This window comes from Panthera leo, chromosome B1, assembly GCF_018350215.1.
Source record: "Panthera leo isolate Ple1 chromosome B1, P.leo_Ple1_pat1.1, whole genome shotgun sequence".
Taxonomy (NCBI): Eukaryota; Metazoa; Chordata; class Mammalia; order Carnivora; family Felidae; genus Panthera; species Panthera leo.
Genome location: NC_056682.1, coordinates 187,615,037 through 187,635,045, shown reverse-complemented (window position 1 = coordinate 187,635,045; position 20,009 = coordinate 187,615,037).

The window sequence follows — 20,009 nt, the reverse complement described above, 5'->3', positions numbered from 1 at the left end:
AAAGACATTAGGGGAAGCACAACAGAGCCAGACAGTGAGCCCGACACGAGACACATAAAGGAGGCTGTCAAATGATGGAATGCTTTTTACAGAGTTTATTCCTCCAACCAAACTTGGTACAGTTCTTCCACCCTGGCTACCCACTCAGTTCTGATTATTATCATGATTACTGCCCCTCCTCAGCCATTTCGACATGTTATCCTGCTGCACGGTCCTAAGCAACCACCTTTAAAAACTTAAAGTAAACATAGGCCTCAAATAGAAAACATTTTGAGACATTCTGGTGTTACTGTGGTATCTCAATCAGACGGAAGAAATGGACAATGTTAGGCATGGGGCCACTCATTGCAGAGGCTTGATAAAAACTAGTTGGTTTATCAAATTGCTTGGCGGATACTGTCAAAACTATATCGGTGCTGATGTCTATCACGGCCAGCTGGAATTTGCCTTCTTCCACAAGGTAGGGCAGGCAGTTCCTGAGATCTTTGCCTCTCCCCACCTACCAACCCACAATTATATCTCAAAGCTGGAAAACGGAGCTTGGAGAGGAAATATACTTTACCCCATAAAATCCACCATCATACCTAGCATACACAATCCGTAGCCACATTGTACTTGGTTACAATACTGTCTTCTCATGTAACAAACATTTCATTGTTTTCTCGTGCCATTTAATTTGACTGAGGACAGTGGCGTCTCCTCGGAAAACAATTGGTTTGAAGGTATAAGTTTATTTTACTTATAAAGTTTAAGAAACACAGAGAAATTTTGGACAGAAGCTGTGGGGTCAAATGAAAGATAAACAAGGATGGTGAAAGATGTGATAGAATGACAGAAACCTTAGGAGTCATCCAGGGAGAGGACTAGTTTGCTCAAGCCACTTTCAGTATCTTCTGAGGGGAAGCGACACAACCAATTTAGTAATTGGAAACAAAGGAAGTCTTGCCAGTGGTAATACCTGTGGTGGGTTAAAATAAACTAATAAATACAGCCATGAGCATATTTCCCCTACTTGGAGTGGTTTTCTCACTAGCTTCTAGAATGAAGCCAGTGGGTGTAGTATCAATAAATCTGAAGGTAGGAAGAAAGAGAAGCAACATACATTATTTATTTATTTATTTGTTTGTTTGTTTGTTTATTTATTTATTTTGCTCTTGGAACTCCCTTCCTCTCAGGTCTCCAGGAGTTGGCAGTGTCCCTGGACTAAAGGCCACGTCTCCTATCAAGCAGCCCCCGGAAAACAGTTTCCCTCTCCAGGCTTCAGAGAGGGCTCCCCTCCCTTGGCCCTTCAGCGGTCTGCTGTTGCTCGCTTCAGAGCACACATTACCCCTGTTGATTCCCTTATACCCTACCCACATACACAGTCCCTTTATCAAATCCTTTTCTTGAGTATGATATCTCTTTTCTGCCAGGAAACATAACTCTTAACATATCACAATCAACATATCATATCCTCAACAGTCTTGGTCCTATGATGTAAAGCTTCAATATTTCTTCCAGAACTTCAACGAAGTGTTGATGTCTAATTGCTGAAGTTTCTGGTAAGAAAGCTCTGATTACCCTAGCCAAGAGTGGCAAAAACAGCTGCTTCTATGAATATTAGCTCTTCCTTTTAGACTGCATGTTACATATTGATTCATTTTGCCCATCAGTCAACAAATGAGTTTGAAGAGTTTAGCATATCTAAGACTGAGATGGGATCACGGACTAGTTTGGAGTTCTCACAATGATTAAACAGTCTTCTTTTATAGAGTCTTCAAGCCCTACAAGTTTAACTCATAGACTAACTATATGGTAAGGAACATAAAATACAAGGCTATTAAACATTAGCATGCAGGTGTTCTTCTGAAATGAAAAGGGTAGTCAGTATATGTCTTCATATATAGGTGTTTTTTTTTTCCCACTGAGTTCAGGGATCCTATAACTAGATTTGGCTGTGATGGCAGAATTTGAGGATCCTGAATGAAAGTCCAACTCGTTAATAGAGGCCAAAATCATTCTTCTGATAGAGTTTCAAATATATACTCTGTCGGGAAAAGCAACACAATGACATTTTTTTCCTTGGAAGTCAACTGTAAACAACATCCTCCTTCTCTGCTCTCTTCTCACCTGAGGGGAGGTTTCAATAGAAGCAGCACAAGAAAGCGAAGTAGATCATGGCGGCACTTGATGTGCATTTCAGTAACGCAAGTGTTACATAGTCTATAAGGAGTGCAATCTCACTTTGTAGCAAAATTTGAATGAATTAAAAAATAAAAATTTAATCGTGAACAGCATAATTTCAGAGTCGGCAGGCCAAGCAAATAGAAACTGCTTGTTCCATCATCACATGTCAGAGCCATGTGAACTGGGAAACAGAAACACCTGTCACCTTTTGCCAGAATTAAACTTGCGTTTTGTGGATTTTTATATACATGAGGTCTTCAGGAACATATCCTTTGCAAGAGATGTGTCTGCCCGTGTTCAAACGTGGCAGTGATGAGGACAGAAAAGAGGGTCAGAGGTGACTGAAGACTCGATCCTGTAACTTGTAACCATGAGGAAGAAAGAGAGGAAAGCAAAAGAAAGTAGATACAGCTAGAAACAGGCACTCTTAATTCTCCAATTTTTCTACAGCTCACCCTTTATTTTCACTTCACACTTGCAAAATGTAACATAAAAATATCTCAATCTTTATATCACTAGCCCTGTGGAGGGCTTGATTCACAGTAACTTCAACAGTGAATGTAAGGCTGGAAACCACGCAAACTTGGGAAATAAATGTGCTTGCTTGCACACCCTCTCTCTCTCAATCTGAAATTTTCTACTTGATGAAATGATGAATGTTTACTTGATGTTTTTAATAATACAACTTCATTAAATTTGAAATACTTTAACCCACAAGTTAAATAGTAATTCAATGCTTAATAGGATATTTTGGTTTAAATTGCTTTTGGTTCCCTTGGGTGGAGAGTCAAACTTGGCCACACCTGTAACTTGCTGTCTTGAAGCCTGAAAAAGAGCACTAGGCAATATCCACCTAAGATATATGTTTGGGGTATACTTGCTAATAAGAAAGTGACTACAGATCTTGACTTTTCAAGAAAACTATGTATAGAGAATTGATAAATGTCCAAACAACCCCCAAATAAATTCCATAAAACATTCCAATAGTAAATTTCACACATCAAGAAGAAACAGTTCAAAATCTGGTGCTTGTGATATCATTCTCCCTTTCTTAATAGGTCAGCATTTATGTGAGAGGGTGTTTTAGATGTTCCTATGGTACACAAATTGCCTATCGAAGCGCCCATTCAAATTACCAGTGTCATATTACAATTGTCATATTACAATCCTCATAAATCACCTTGATTTATTTAGATGTGTGAGAATATATTGGTTATTATGAGCATGTCTAGAATTGGGTATAGAATGGTACATGAAGATGCAGGTCTCAAATCAAAAAGGAATTAGGACAGTTAATCCTGTATTTCACTACACTACACTGACATGCCATTAACAGGTAGTATTTGCTTATGGATCTCTGACAAGTATTATACATAACAAAGGATCCTTAAAACGCTTCTATTTTCATAAATAAAGCCAATTTTTGTGTCTGTAAAATCTATTCTTTGAAAAATGATTTGCCATGATAAAAATATGTAAAATGTTTCTGGTAAAATAAAATAATATTACCTGGACAAATCTTTACCATTTTATATTCTCTTTTGCAAAGATTATTTTATATGAATTACTAATTATTTATTTATAAGCAATCCTAGGCATTGCCAAAACTTACATGAAAAGCTCTCAGAAAAAAAAAAATAGCTGCTTTCCTCTAACTTGTTATAACACCAATAAAACACATCAAAGCGGAGTTTGTATCCATGAAAATTTCTTTTTACTTCAAATTTTCTGTGTTTGTATAAAGGCATGTGTATTCTGGATATCAATGAAAGGCAACTCCCAACAATACAGGTTATGTATTTCAGAATTAACCTGTTTTCAAATGTAAAACAGAATCACTATTTCCTCAGATCACATCTTTAATGGAAAAAGCGAGAATAAAGACCTTGTTGGTAAAATGAAGAAAAAAAAATCATCCGAGACATATTGGTATTGTTTTAAAATTTTGATAACTACAAAGACATATGCTGATTGTTCAGGATACAATTAACAAATGCTTGCATATCCAACCTTAAAGCAAAATTTTTAAACTAATTCAACTCTGCTTCCTACTTCTTCATTAATTACAAGCCAAGGGACTTGAAAGTGTTCTAATGAATTTTACATTAGATTCTGCAATATGAACAGTGTATATTATCACAGCATCTAGTAAATGCATAAATTGGCTTTTCTAAGTTGCATTTTGAGCAGTTGTAAAGATTCTGGCTAGATTTTACAATGTTTAGTATTAGAGCCTGAGCTGAAAAGATTTTTACAAGAAAGAAGTTGCTATAATCACATTTCTGAGGTCATAAATCTATCTTACTACTGTATAATGATCTGTCCTGTTTCTCAAAGTTCTTTTTTTTTTTTTTTTCTGTTGTGGCTCAGAAAGGAGTCCCACCTATACTGATTTCTAAATATGCATTAAATAAGTCTGGAAAAATTGTTGCTATACCAGCTTCCCATAAATTTCATATCATAAATTACCATCCAGTCATTGGATAACCACTGTAATTTAGATTCAATATTTATGGTTTACGACTTCGCAACCACTTACCATCCTCATAAAATCCTTTGAAAATGAAAGTTTAAGGAAACTATACATGGACCGAGCAAAAAGGCAGAGCAATCCACCTAAATCCAGTAAGAAACAGGTAAAACCTTAAAATTGCTTTATCAAAGAGGAAAATACAGACTTCCATGGAAACCTCTTAGAAAGCTTTCTTTTATAAAATATTTCTCTAATTTCAGAGCAAGATAAAAGACCACATATTGAGCACTGTCCAATGAGACACAATATCACAAATGGCACACCATCCTGAACGGAAAGCTTAAAGCAAATATATTAATATCATCGATCAAGTGAAGTCATATTGATGGGACTATGTATTGGTAACAGAAATATAAAAACTGGGTGGAAAATACAACAGAACTCAAAGTTAACAAAAGTCAGGTACAGACTGTCAGTGATCACTCTTCAAAGAATGAGAAGTCACCACGATCGGCACTGCTTGAAGATTAGCAGCTGATAACAATTCTATTGATGTTTATTAATACTTGATTCTCCAAGAAATGGATTGATTTTCACAGCTATTCTCTCAAAAGTGTTCTTCCTTATCGGATTATTGACAGAATCATATATGTAATTCTGTTGTTAACACTAAAGAGTTTATTTCCTAGAGCAAATGTTGCTCAAATTCATCCCTCAACCTCTGCATCATAATGTATAGGTTTACTTGCTAGCCCTTCTTTCTAGTTATTTAAAGAAAACAAATTTAAGTTGAAAAAATAAAGCTACCAATACTTCTTCATGGGCAGAATCAAACTACAGTATGCTACTGAGCCAGCTTCGCCTCTCAGAAGTTTGATGGCCCATTAAAAATATCTATTGTCACAGTGGACGTAGTTTGGGTCCCACCTGTCAGTATCTTAATAACGGCATTGCCTAGGAACCTCATGGGTAGGAAAACTGCTGGTTTAGGCTCACAGTTTTGGAACATCTTAAAAATATTTTCTTGCTATCAACACTTAGATTTAAATAGAGTTTCTATTTCAATAGTGCAAATTTTTGACTATCGAAATAACTGCAATGAAACAAATATCAAAGCTCTCATGGACATTTTACTCTTTAGCTGTTTTCACATTTTGCTCACATTTTGCAAGCAACTGAGAAATCCAAAAGGAATGGCCTTAACTCTTTCACTGCCTAGTTCAGGTATCAAATCCTAGAAATAATCTATGGCTTATAATGATCAAAGAGTTCTAGAGAATTTCTAAACACATGCAAGAAGAAAACAGATAAGTGGTTTTCCACCAAACTGCAGCAAGCAGGAGAGAGGGAGAAACCCCTCACGCAAGCATGCATTAAAAAAAAATCTACTCTGCAGACACTGCTTCCTCAGATTGAGGCACATTTAACAGCAACACTGCCAAAAAGGCATAAAAGATACATCCATAGCATCCAGTTCTACCCCAAAATTAGAGCTGCACTGCACACATTTTTAGAAACGTGAGTCTCAGCAAACACTCACAATTGTATTTTATTGACAACATTAAAAATAAACACAACACAGAAATAGTGAGCCTTTCCTAGTCCGTTTCAACTTCATTACCATACTCTATCAGCCTCTATTATTAAAAAAAAAAGTCATTACCTGTATGAAGAGAACCTGTTAATAGTCTTAGAAGGTACTGGGCAAATTTCAGTATTTCACGTTTACACCGTTTTCTACAGCCACTCATCTTAAGCAACAAGGTATTCCTCTGATGAGAGCCAGAAGTCTTTGCCAATAAAAAAAAAAAAAAAAAAAAAGACAGTCTCTGAGGGGAAACTTCTGTCTCAGTTTATGTCACAGGCTGCCTTACAACTCCTGTGGAATTAGCTGTTAGTGCCTGAATCAGAAATTCCTTTAAAAAGCTAAAGCAGCCGGATACGGATAGAACAGTAACAGGGTGGTGAAAAGGGGCTGCTTCCCAGTATGGTCACCAAGTTCTTCTGTGGCAACAGATAGGCTGCTGGCTCCCACTTGTAGTACCCCACTGTGGCTCAGCTCAGCATCCCCTCTCCAGGAGCAGTTGCAACCTCTCAGACCATTCACGGGGAGGCGGGGACTGTGATGCCAGCTCATCAATGAATCAGCATGTAAGCAGGTGAGGGGACAGATGACAGGTCACTGGGGCTGAAACCCTTCGGGTACCAATAAAAAATTTTTTTAAAAAAAGTCTGTTAATGCAATCAAGCCTGCTGGGGGAGAATCTCGGTGTCTAAAGCTGTACAAAATGACTCCCCCCTCCCACCCGCCAAAAAAAAAGGAAGTAGAAAAGCATGCTGTTCAAGGTCAGACATCAGACAATTCCCTGATACAGTGTTAATCAGATTCAGAAAGCCTAAACAGCAAAAAGGTACATTTGAGGAGCTGACCCTGATTCTAAACAAACGAAGTTAAACATTTACCACCAAATGGAGGCGAGGCTGTTTTGTCACAGATAAATATATTCCACTTCATGGGCAAAGAGGTGGAAGAGAAGCTGTTACCTAAATTTGGTTGTGTTTTTGGCACCGTCCAGGCTCAAGTATTTGGAAATTAAAAAATTAAATAAATAAAATAAAAAAATCAGTCTCTTTCAAAACACAGCAGTCTGGAAACCAGAACTCTTAAGCCCCTGTACTTTGCCTCTGGGCAACAGAGCTCCCAAACTAATTTACTGCATTATCCTAACAGAAAGAACAGACTAGACTCAGTTTCTCCATATTTCTAAGAGACCAAAATCCCACTTGCTAGCTCTCTACCAACTGACTTATTTTGAATAGTGAGAACAAGTGTGAGAGTTCGCAATTTTCACAAAGTACTTTTCTATTAAAGACAGTCGTAGAGGTAGGCAGTTGCTATGAAAGCCAGAAAACTACATGCCTGCCTTCTTAGAAGGTGCTGTTGTTGTTTTTTATTCTTGAGTGCTTTGGGTGGTTTCTAGGATGTGTCTACACTCTAATTTGTATTCCCAGGGTGCATATTTGTTTCTGCTTATTTTGTATAAGTATTATCTCCATGAGATTTAGTATACACAGAATGCACATCCCTCATATAAATACCTAGATAACAGGGCACCTGGGTGGCTCGGTCAGTTAAGCATCCGACTTCAGCTCAGGTCATGATCTCCAGATCTGTGAGTATGAGCCCCACATTGGGCTCTGTGCTGACAGCTCAGAGCCTGGAGCCTGCTTCAGATTCTGTGTCTCCCTCTCTCTCTGCCCCTCTCTCACTCATGTACTGTCTGTCTGTCTCTCTCTCTCTCTTTCTCTCTCTCTCAAAAATAAACATTAAAAAAAATTTTTTTAAATACCTAGATAAGACTTTTTTTCCTCCTTGACAGTTATAACAATCCTAGTTGGAACTAATATTTCCCAACAATATGATGCATGAAATGATGTTCTTTTACAGTAAGCAAAGAAGCACTCCAAGAATCATAAACAGATTTAGGGGTAACACACTCTTTCTAGAACTCTCCCACATGCCCAGAAACAGTGGTATAATCATCTGAATGGGATAATGAAACATGCTTTCCAGGAATTTTCAGAACCTCAGTTCAAAGTGTCTGAGATATAAACAATTTCATACACAAAGTTTAGCAACATACGTTTTGAAGTTCTTGCTCACATATATCTGCCATGAGTAACGGCATCAAGTTTGAAACAGGCAGAAGAACTATACTATTATAGTTCCATAGTTGGGCTCATTATTCTAAAGCCTCATTCTCTTATCTATAAAATGTGGATCTGGGTATTCTGTTCATTTCTTAAAGAGTAAAACAAGATATGGTAGAGATGACATTAAATACAACACTTTCATTCATTTATGTAGAAATTATGTACTGAGCACTTGTTACATTCCATACATGATTCTAGTGCTGGAGATACAACAGTAAGGGAGAAAGACAAAACACTGGCATTGGAACCACATATGGAACATAACAAGCGCTCAGTATGTAATTTCTACATAAATTACATGGTATTCATGGAGCTTACACCTCAGTACAGAAAACAAATTAGCAAAAACTAAAGAAAATATCACATGTGGATAAGTGCTATGGAGACTATGAAACCAGGTTGGTAGAATAGAAAGTGAGTAGTCAGGGAAGACATCTCTAGGAAAAGACAACTAAGCTGAGATATAAAATTATAATAAGGAGCTAATGGTCAGCCATGAAATGTTTAAGACAAAAAACATGTCAAATGGTGTGAAAAGTTTATACAAATACTCCAAGCTGAGTAAGAGTTCTGCATCCTAAAGGAACAGAAAGAAGGGTATGGCCGCTGAAGCATACTGAGCCAGAAGAGACTTACAGGAGATGATTTCATGGAGACACATGGGACTTCTAGCCAGAGTCTACGTGCAGGGCCATACAGCCCAGGGTAAGGAGTTTGGATCTAGTCTGTATGTGCTGGAAAGTCATTCCTGGGAGTAGGGAAATTATAGACCCATCTGCTATCTAAAGGATGAATTGGAGGGCAGTAAGAGTGGAAGAAGAGACACCTATGAGGGCCATCATGATGGTGGCATGGCCTGGAGTGGAAATGAGAGAAAATTCCAAGAAATCTAAAACAACAACAACAACAACAACAACAACAACAACAACAGCGACAGCAAAACTAGAATCAGTTAGTCCAACAAGGCCACAGGATACTAGCTGAACACTGAATTGTACTACCGAGAAATCAATTGTATTAGAAATAAACGTACAGATGCTGAAATTTAAAATACAATCACTTACAACTGCTCCAAAAAATGAAAATTTAGGTGTAAATCTAACAAAACATGAGTAAAACTTGTGTTCTGAAAATTATAAAAACTGATGAAAGAAATAAAAGAATATTTAAATAAATGGAGAGACACAGCATGTTCAAGTACTGGGAGACTCAACATAGTAAAGATGTCAATTCTCTGATATACAGGCTTAACATAATGTCAAAAATTCCAATCTCAAAATTGCATTAAGTTTTTTTAAATATAGACAAGATTATTTTAAATATATACTGGAAAGTACAAAGGAGCCAGAATAGCTAAAACGATTTTGAAAAGAAGAGTAAGTCTCGAAATCATTCTACCTGATTTTAAGAGGTAGATAGCTACAGTAATGAAGACTGTGCTAATCGTAGACAGATGGACACACAGTTCAGTGGAACAGAACACAAAGTCTAGAAACAGATCCATACAATATGCACAACTGATTTTTGACAAAAATGCCAAGAGCAAGTCAATGAAGGGAAACATCTCTTCAACAAGTGGAACCAGAAGAAATTAAACATCTATAGGCAAAAGCTGAACTTTGACCAATACATCATACGTTATACAAATATTACCTCACAATGAACTACAGACTTAAATGGAAAACTATAAGGAAAACATAGCAGAAAAATCTTCAAATGTAAAACTATAAGGAAAAATTAGGAGAAAAATCTTCAAGATCTTGGGCTAGGCAAAGATTTCTAAGACATCCCACAAAAAACATTACTTATAAAGAAGAAAATGATGAATTGAATGTCATCAAATTTAAAAACTCACCCATAAAAGACCCTGTTCAGATAATGAAAAGACAAGCTATGGAGTAGGTGGAAATATTTGTGAGCCACATATCTGACAAAGGACTAACATCTAGAATATAGAAAGAGCTTTCAAAACTCGACAGTACAAGGCACACAATGCAACCAGAACGTGAACAAAAGACAAGCAGAGACATTTCACTGAAAAAAAGATACACGGATGGTCCCTCGATTACAATTCTTTGAGTTTACAATGGTGCAAAGGTGATATGCATTCAGCAAAAATTGTACTTCAGATTTTGACTTTGATCCCTTTCCAGGCTAGTGACACACAGTACAATACTCTCTTGTGATACTGGGCAGCCATAGCTGCCAGTCAGCCATGCCGTCACTGTAGTAAGTAACCAATATGGTTACAACCATCCCACACCCACACGAGCATTTGGTTTTCCAGGTTCAAGACAGTATCCAATAAATTACATGACATATTCAACACTTTATTTTTAAAAAATTGTTATTGTTTTATTTATTTTTGAGAGACAGAGAGACAGAGTGTGAGTGGGGGAAAGGCAGAGAGAGAGAGAGGCAGACAGAATCTGAAGCAGGCTCCAGCTCTGAGCTGTCAGCACAAAGCCTGATGCGGGGCTCGAACTCACAGACCGCGAGATCACGACCTGAGCTGAAGTGGGACGCTTAACCAACCAAGTCACCCAGGAGACCCTCAACATTTTATTTTAAGACAGTCTTTAAGTTAGATGATTTTACCCAACTGTAGGCTAATACAAGGGTTCTGAGCAAGTTTAAGGTAGACTAGGCTAAGCTATCACGTTCAGTAGGTTAGATGTATTAACTGCATTTTTTACTTAACCATATTTTCAACCTATGATGGAACACAGCCCATCATAAGTTGAAGAAGATCCATACAGAGGTCAAATAAGCATACACAAAGATTTTCAATCTCATTAGTCATTACTGACATGCAAAATAAAACTACAATGACGGATTACTGCACATCTACCATAATGAGTAAAATGAAAAAAGAAAATAGCGATAAGACCAAAGGCTGGCAAAGATGCAGAGAAACTGGGACTTTCAGACATCGCTTGTGCAAATGAAAAATGGTACAGCCACTCCGAAGAACAGTCTGATAGTTCTTTAAAATTCTAAAAATACATCAACCATATAACCCAGCAATTGCACTCCTGAGCATTTATCCCAGGGAAATGAAAATCTATATTCAGACAAGAACTTTGACATAAATTCTTACAGAATTCTTGTTTTTAATACCCCAAACTGGAAACAACCTAGATGTCCTTCAAGAGGGGAATGGTGCTACAAACTATGAGGCTACCATACTACGGAATACTACCCAGCAGTACGATGAACTATTGATATACACAACTTGGATGAACTCAAGGGAATTATGTTTAGTGGAAAAAGCCTACCTCAAAAGGTTACACACTGCATGATTCCATTTATGTAACATCCTTGAAATGACAAAACTATAAAAATAGAAGCCAGATTGGTGTATGCCAAAGATTAAGAAAATGGTAAGGGACACAGGGAAGGGGATATAGCTATAAAAGTGCAACACGAGGAAACTTGTTCTGACTGCTATCAATGTCAGTATCCTGGCTGTGATATTCTACTATGGTTTTGCAAGATATTACCACTGGGACAAACTGGATACTTTATCATGGGATCTCTGCATAATTTCTTACAATTGCACGTCAATCTACAATTATCTCAAAAGTTTACTCAAAATGTAAGTAAATATTTAAACATACCTTTCTAGTACCTGGTGTGCATTACTGTTTTAGGTTCTGAATATACACAAATAAACCAAACAGACAAAACCGGTGATTTACAGAACTTACATCACAATAGGGAGAAAGAGTAAAATACAGCAAGAATGGAATATGCTGAAAGAGGGAGGGGACAGCAGTGGAGGTAAATTGGGGTGATCCGGAAACTCTTTGCTGAGCTGTCATTTAAGCAAAAATTTGAAGGAGATGCAGGCATGAGCCATGTAGATACCTACAGTACATGTATGCATGGGAATCTTCTCTGGATATGCATCCTTCTGTAGCTTCCGGACATTCCACCAATAACCTGCCATTCGTTCTGTTGAGGAACTTTCTTGAAATCAGCCCTTTGTAAAGGCTCAATTTTGCTTAGTTTTTTAGTTTTATTTGATTATATGTTTGTGTATTATATATATATTATATATATGTATATATATAATATATATATATAATTTTTGGTTGTGTTTTTAGAGACAGAGCACACACAAATGGAGGAGAAAAGCATAAGGACAGAGAGACAGAGTCTTAAGCAGGCTGCATACCCAGTGTGGAGCCCTACGTGGGGCTACATGGGATCATGACCTGAGCCAAAATCAAGAATCAGACCCTCAACTGACTGAGCCACCCAGGGGCTCCAGGCTCAATTTTGATGCAGAAGCCCAGAGCACCAGTCTAGTCAATCTTTTCTCTAGGGAAAGCAATCACAATGGCAGATTTTGTTGGGGAACCCACTGCCTATATCTATTTATTACTGGGAGGTGTGTAGGAGAAACATTGTTGTTTAATGCTATCCTTAGGAGAACACAGTACAAAATTAAGACAATAAATACAAAAATGCTACAGAGTATTTGAAAATAAAAAGAAAAATGTTCTTAATTATCAGCTAATTTGACTAATATAACCATTACCTCCAACAATATCAGTAGTCAAAGTGGCATGTTCAAAAATAACAGGTGTCCTGAATGTCTCAGAAATGCTTGTGCAAAGCCATGGTCACTCACGGAGAAATGTGAGTGAACTTCACAACAGCTCACAAAGCCCAAAGGTTTTACAGATGAGCAAATCACTTAGCACCTTTACCCCACGTGGTATAGAGGCTGCTAACATTTCCTGGGGTCAAGTTACTGCTACATTTAATTTAAAGACAAATTGGCATGCAATGTGGTACAAACCAAAGCTCCTGTGAGGGAGGATTCCTCAAGCAACCACTACAACCACTAGTCTTGGTAAGTTACAGAGGAACACAAACACAGGCTCATTTCGAGATGTATTTCTCACTGCATTCTGGATGAAAAAAAATTTTTTTTTTGATCAGATCTTTTTGAGAAGTCCAAGCCCAAGAAAAGCAATTCTTAAATACACTTGGGTCACCTTTTGCTCCTTAGAATGGAAGAATAAACATGACTGATTGATTAAGGGAAGTGGGTTGGCTTTCCTTCAAGAAAGAGAGTACCCAGTGATTGCAGAGAAGACTTGCCACCACGGAGTTCTCCCTCCGCAAGTCTGCTCCTCCCAATGCATTTTGGTGTATTCTGTGTGTCTCAGTGGGAACAGACACTGTTATGCTTTTCAAATTGTCACAAGTTGCAAAATCAAACATGTGCAGCTTAAAAATAGCTCACCATGGGGCTGCAGAGAGAAGCGGAGCAGAGCCTCCCGGCAAAGTCACAGGTTTTGAAAGTGGGTCTTGATAAAATTTCAGACTAGCTAGTGTCCATTAGAGAGGAATGTCCCAATGCCAGGTCCATTATTATTCCAGAAACATCACCATTCACCTACTTCAATAAATAAGGAGCATGCCAACATACTCTTCTGCAGCAAGTCTGGAAACAGCTTTGTGAACACAAAGCAAGTCAAAATTGAACTTACTGGCATGAGAAGTCCCTCTCTCATGTGCCTAGGTCTAAACCAACCAAAAACCATCTAATTACTATTCTAGATTAATACCTAGATAATGCAAGTTTTCAGGTATTCTACCCTAATTTAATGGTCTTATACAATGAGACCAAAACTATTAATACAAAAATTATGTATACTTAATACAGGCAAATATTTACATGCAAATAGGTCCATGAATACAAATTACAAGAGTCTTTTAAAAAGTGGGGAGCTGAAGAAGTGAAATTTTTTTCCAGAAGATGATATTCTTGCTCTTTTGTTTTTAAGAGGGAGAATTTTTTCTTCATGAGTGTTCAGAGAGAAGTAAAAAATGTTTGTGTCATAAGCATATATTTTAGGGAAACAATCCATTGGAAATATGTACTAGCTGGAACTGAGGGCTCCTTCAGTGGGGTTCCACCCACCTGGAGCCCTGTGTGAAAGCCTTATTGTTATTGTTATGGGATCTGGGAACAGATGCGTTTCACTGATGAAAAGCCTCCAGAGTCAGAATAAGATGAATGCATACTACTTAAAAGAAAATAAAAGTATATTGGAGAGTCCCGGCGAGCAGAGATATGGCTGAGATCGTGGGCATGGAAATGTGCTCTGTGTCAGCATGCACATTTGAAGGACGGTAGAAGAGGGCCATCAGGAGGAAAGGTGCCATATTCCCAGGCACAGATTTATGCCCAGATTATAAAAAAAAGGAATTGCTGGGTCCCGAGGCCCATTCTTCCACGAAATTAGGTTGAAAACTGTGTCCTGAAAGAATTTATATTAGCTTATTTTCTTTATGATTTATTATTAGTTTTTGCCACATTCTGATGAGGCATATATAGTAAGGAACTGGCATTCTAATTTACACTGGAATTAAATATCAAGTTATTTACTCAGACTCATTTTGCTCAGCTATGAAAGAGCCTTGTAATCTCCCTCCTAAAAAAAAAAATGTGGTTATTGGGAGTATTAAAACAATATCCTATAATTATATAGTAATTTTAAAGTTTTCATATTTTTTTTCTTTATTGAGATCTCTAGAACTTATCCACATCAATATTAACCACACTCCTACCTGGTTTTCCTCAAAGTATGGTTTGGGGCCTATTTGCATCAGATCCACCCAGGTTACCTGTTTAAAATCCAGATTTTGTGGCCCCCACCTTCAATCTGCAAACATAGAATCCTTGAGCATGGGGCAAGGAATCTTAGAAAGTTAGTATTTCCTGGGTTCTCAAAAACAAAGAATTTTGATCATCTAAGCAACCTAAGTCAACTACCTTCTTGGAATGCAAAGTCAAAGAAGAAGTAAATTGAAATTTAAAGATGATAAAATTACCGATCAATAAAAGTTCTGATAATCTATCAGAGAGCTCAGCCCAAAGCCACCCGAAGTCGCTGTGAGGTTGGGATGTGGTCTTGGTAATGCATATTTCAAAAGGAAGCACAAGTGTCAAGGAAGCTGCATTTTCAATTCTATCAAAGGCAGTCAATAGGCAGGTTCAAAACAATCAGATTGCTCATTTGGCTTCAGCAAAAGCCATCAACCATAAGCAGTCCTGTGGTGTCTGTCTGAATCTAATGGACGCACGTAGGCTTGGTGACACAGCCTTTTTCTACCATTTTACCAGAATGGCCCATGTATTTAAAAACAGGCCACATCCATGATTCAAACCGTATGTTACTTCTCTTCCCTCCTCTATTACACTTTTTGGAAGACTAGCCTTTCTTTCTTCTTCAATTATCATGCTATACCTACACAATTTGGTTAATATAATTATGAGTGAGGTGAACTCCAGCCAGTGTGGTAAGTTTGTTTTTGTTTGTTTTGTTTTATTAGGCACAGGGACTTTCTGCCTCATTCTCTTGTGAGTTGAGATGTCAGAAAAAGACAATTTGGAGTCTGGGGTAACTAAATAAAGGGCGGTATAGAATTGTTAAAAAATTGAAAGAAGCAATAAATATGTTGGCTTTCCCCTAACTCCTACCTAATGTAAATGAATGATGTGTTGATTTAGGGAATTTTTACTGGGTTTCTCTCACTTCCCAGGCTGATATCAAGAATCAAGTTTCAGATGATGTTAAGGTATATACTGGACATTCTAAAATTCTGATCTAGCATTCAGAACAAAGGTCAAGGTTGGAGGCCACATTTAGAAGCCATCCATGTAGAAGTGACAGTTAAAACTGAATATAGATGGAATGAACCCCTGACAGAGACAGAGGTGACCTACAAGGCTCATGTCACACAGTCTCAGTTATAAATGGCTTTGCCCTACTTTTCATTCAAGACTGAACTGCCTTATACTGCTTATCACAAAACAGGTAATTTTTTTAAAAGATGCAAATTCTGAAAAATCAGAGAAGAGCTTAAAATCAAAAACAAAAACAAAAATAAAAAAGAACTAGTCTATAAGACTGTAAGAGAGAACGGTGATATTAAAATGGAAATATTCTCAATTTGTTCAACAGAAAAGGATTTTCTCACTTATGTAAACAGAAATATTAGACGCAATGTCATTAGATGATCAGAGGAGCAAAGTTACTCTGTCATATACCAGGTTATGATTCTCTTTAGTGTGAGTAATCGCTTTCACAAAGTTCCTGCTAAAGTTTCCGCTGATGCTCTTATAACCACACTAACACCATGACCAGATGCTTAAACAGCAGCACATATCCTAGCCCTGCAGATAATAATTACCTACGTCACACCAGAGCTGCGGGAAGAGGCAAGTCTCAGATTAAATGAGTATGCCATTATGGAAAACAAAGCGCTATAACAACGACGAAACACAACTGCTGTCATTATCCCAAAACTATACGTTCTTGTCTTGACTTACATAAAGCAAAATATTAGATCACGCTGAAAATACTTCTTCCAGTCTTCGTCTCCCAATTCTAAATTCAATTTTGACTAGCTAAAGGAAAAGAATGTCTCAGAATCCACTGTGCCTTTTGAATGTCCTTGAGTGTGCCCTAAGGATTCATTTCCAAACTGCAGTCTGAGGACGGGCTCACCACTCACGCTCCCCTGGAACTGCCTGCCATACCCCCCACACCCCCCCCCCCCCCGCCTCCCGTCTCAGCAGAGCAACGTGATTAAATATTCAGGATCCTGCCATGGTGGTGCAAGCAAAGTAATGCAGGGCTCTGACCTGCTCCAGGAAAATCAGTCAGAGAACAAATGCGTGACAACGGGTGACACTAACCATGTGTTGTAACCGAAAACCACCGAAAGCAGTTTTCGTGTTGCACGGTCTCCAGCACAGGAAATGCACTATTAAACTCTCCCTGTAGAAGTCATCCTGAAAGCCTTCCTAATGCATGCTGCAAATGCATATTCAGATCCCTCCACAGCTGGCCCTCTGTGCCATGTGAACTCTGTAGGTGACATGCCACGAGTGGGGGGGGGGGGGGGGGGCGGCCACAGAATGAGCGACGGACCAAGCCAGGCCTGCATTCTGTATCTTTCAAGGGCCAAAGATGGTTCAGTTGCCCCAGGTCCCAATTTCCCTGTCTGCAAAATGAGAGCATTGGGGCGGGGGCGGGGTGTTGAGGGGGGACGCCTGGCTGGCTCAGTTGGTTAAGCATCTAACTTTTGATTTCAGCTCAGGTCATGATCTCAAGATTCATGGGACTGAGCCCCATGCCAAGCTCTGTGCTCACAGTGCTGAGCCTCCTTGAAATCTCTCTCTCTCTCACACTCGAAAGAAAGAGAGAGAGAGAGAGAGAGAGAGAGAGAGAGAGAGAAAGAAAGAAAGAAAGAAAGAAAGAAAGAAAGAAAGAAAGAAAGAAAGAAAGAAAATAAGGGCAATGGATTCAATAACTCCTGCCTTCTTTTCCCATTCAAAATAAATACATAAATATCTCCAAAAGGAGTTCTCTCTATATATTTTAAATAGCCACATAATGTTCCACAGTATGGACTTCCTTCAGTCCATTCCCCAGACCTGCATCCACAGATATTTAGGGGGCTTTCAGTTGTCCGGGTGCCAAAGACCATACTGTCATTTACTAATATTTCTATAGGTCTGTGTCATTCACTTGGGGCATGCCTACCACATACTAGTTTAAGTGAGGAAGTAAATTACAAAAACATGTATATAATATAATCCTAATGTCGTGAAATAAAACCACATTCTCTACATATGCATATCTCCTTTGCAAAGAATGACAACCTAGTTCACTGGGGGGGGGGGGGGAGGGGGAGAGTTAACGGTCTAAGAAAAGTAAACTTCAGCAAAACATAAGCTCTCATGATAGCATGCTAACACCTACGATATAAAGCTATGAAATTTATGAAAATTCTATTTCTATGAGAAATATGTACAGATTAAAGGAAAACATTAATCTCATTAAGCGATAATTTACGCAATTTTTCACTTGAATTCCTTGGAGTATTTTTATACTGCTTTTGCAAAAAGGTAACATATAGACAAAAGGAAAAATAATGAGTCTGTGCTATGAACTCCCCTTCGAGGTTCTATGCCTGAAAAATACCAATGGTATTTATATACCAAACATGCTTTATGGGCAGGGCACCATTCTGAAAAACTTTGTTGAGTTATCTAATCTCTGGGAGAGATTTTTTAGGTAGATATTCTTATGCCCCAAAAAGGACGGAGAAATTGAGGCTGAGAAAGATTACCTCTCCTAAATTCATTGTGAATGTGATAACTCACCTCACTGCTCCCTGTGAAGCCTGAACGATCCACATGAGATAATCATTTCGGTTAGAATTCTGAATCCCCCCTTTTCTACTTATGGGAGTCATGAAATCCGTAACAGATAAGCCCTAAATTTTAAAAGTGTTCAAAGCAAAAGTTAATATAATTTCTTACAAAAATAATAACAAATATTATTGAATAATACCATCCTTTTCTAAAACATTTTTCATAGATAAAATAATTTATATAGGGGCCTAGGTATCATCCATAATTTAAGAATTTTAGAAGACATAGCTTAAACATACTGAGCAGGATTTATGTATTTCATCGGGTTAAGTCTACTATCAATGGTTCTATAAAATAACTCCTGTGTGTCAGTGAAACTGGAAATGGTCCATTCCCCCAATCTTTCATCAGTCTAAGAAGTATGTTTTCCATATTTTTTATAACTTTGCCTTTAACAAAAAACTTACTATTTCATGAGTTTTGGGGCACATTTTGAAGATTCACCCACAGTCTCTGAGCACAGATCGGTTTTTCTTATACTATCGTTCCTGAGACCTCTCTCCTGGAGCCTACTCCCCAGATAAACTCTCCATACCTTTCTCCTGAGGGGAACCTAGAATCTCCATTTCATTTTGTTGCTGAAACACAGATTTGTTTCCACAAGTGTTTGCTCTGGAACTCACAGACAAATAGCCGCGGACTGCAGTCACTGTATGGAAGTTAAGAGCAATTCTTTTTTCTTTTAGAGACTTAGAAAACTCTGGCAATAACATCAATTAGCCAAATTCCTCTTCATTTTCCTCCTATTTCTTAGCATTCTTGATTCTGTAGCTAAGGTTGCATGATCATTCCCTCAATCACTGGACACCCTAGAAAGAGCAAAGACTGAAGACACGGGCCATGTGACCTTCCTATGCCAGCTCTGTCACTTACCACCCATGATTTTGGCCAGATCACTGAAAAGTGTCTAAGCCTCAATTTAATCATGTGTGTGATGTGAACTAATAATGTCCATAGTAGTCCTACCCAATATAATTCTTATGAGAATTAAATAAGGTAATGTGCATAAAACACATTGGAAAATATCTGGTATCTAGGAGATAGTTCATCAATGGCAGATGCTGTGGCTACTGTTAACCACTAGATCCAAAAGAAAGAAGGAAATCTTTCTAAAGCAAATAGCAGAGTCAGGAGAAAGCTCTAAAGTCCCTCTAAGTACCTAGGGGGATCTTCTTGAATGCTGGCAAGGTTGTTATTTGGATAATAGTAGTACCATTTGAATTAATTAACATTTTGTAGGCAATGGAAGATGATATGAGGATTCTTTATTTTATCATGTAAACATTGGTTATATAGTCAATGGGGGAAAAAATTACCAGAATAAGTGTACATTTTAGTACAAAAGCATGGATAGAACCATGGGTAGTCTTCAAAAGATGATAAAATTGGGGGTCCCTGGGTGGCTCA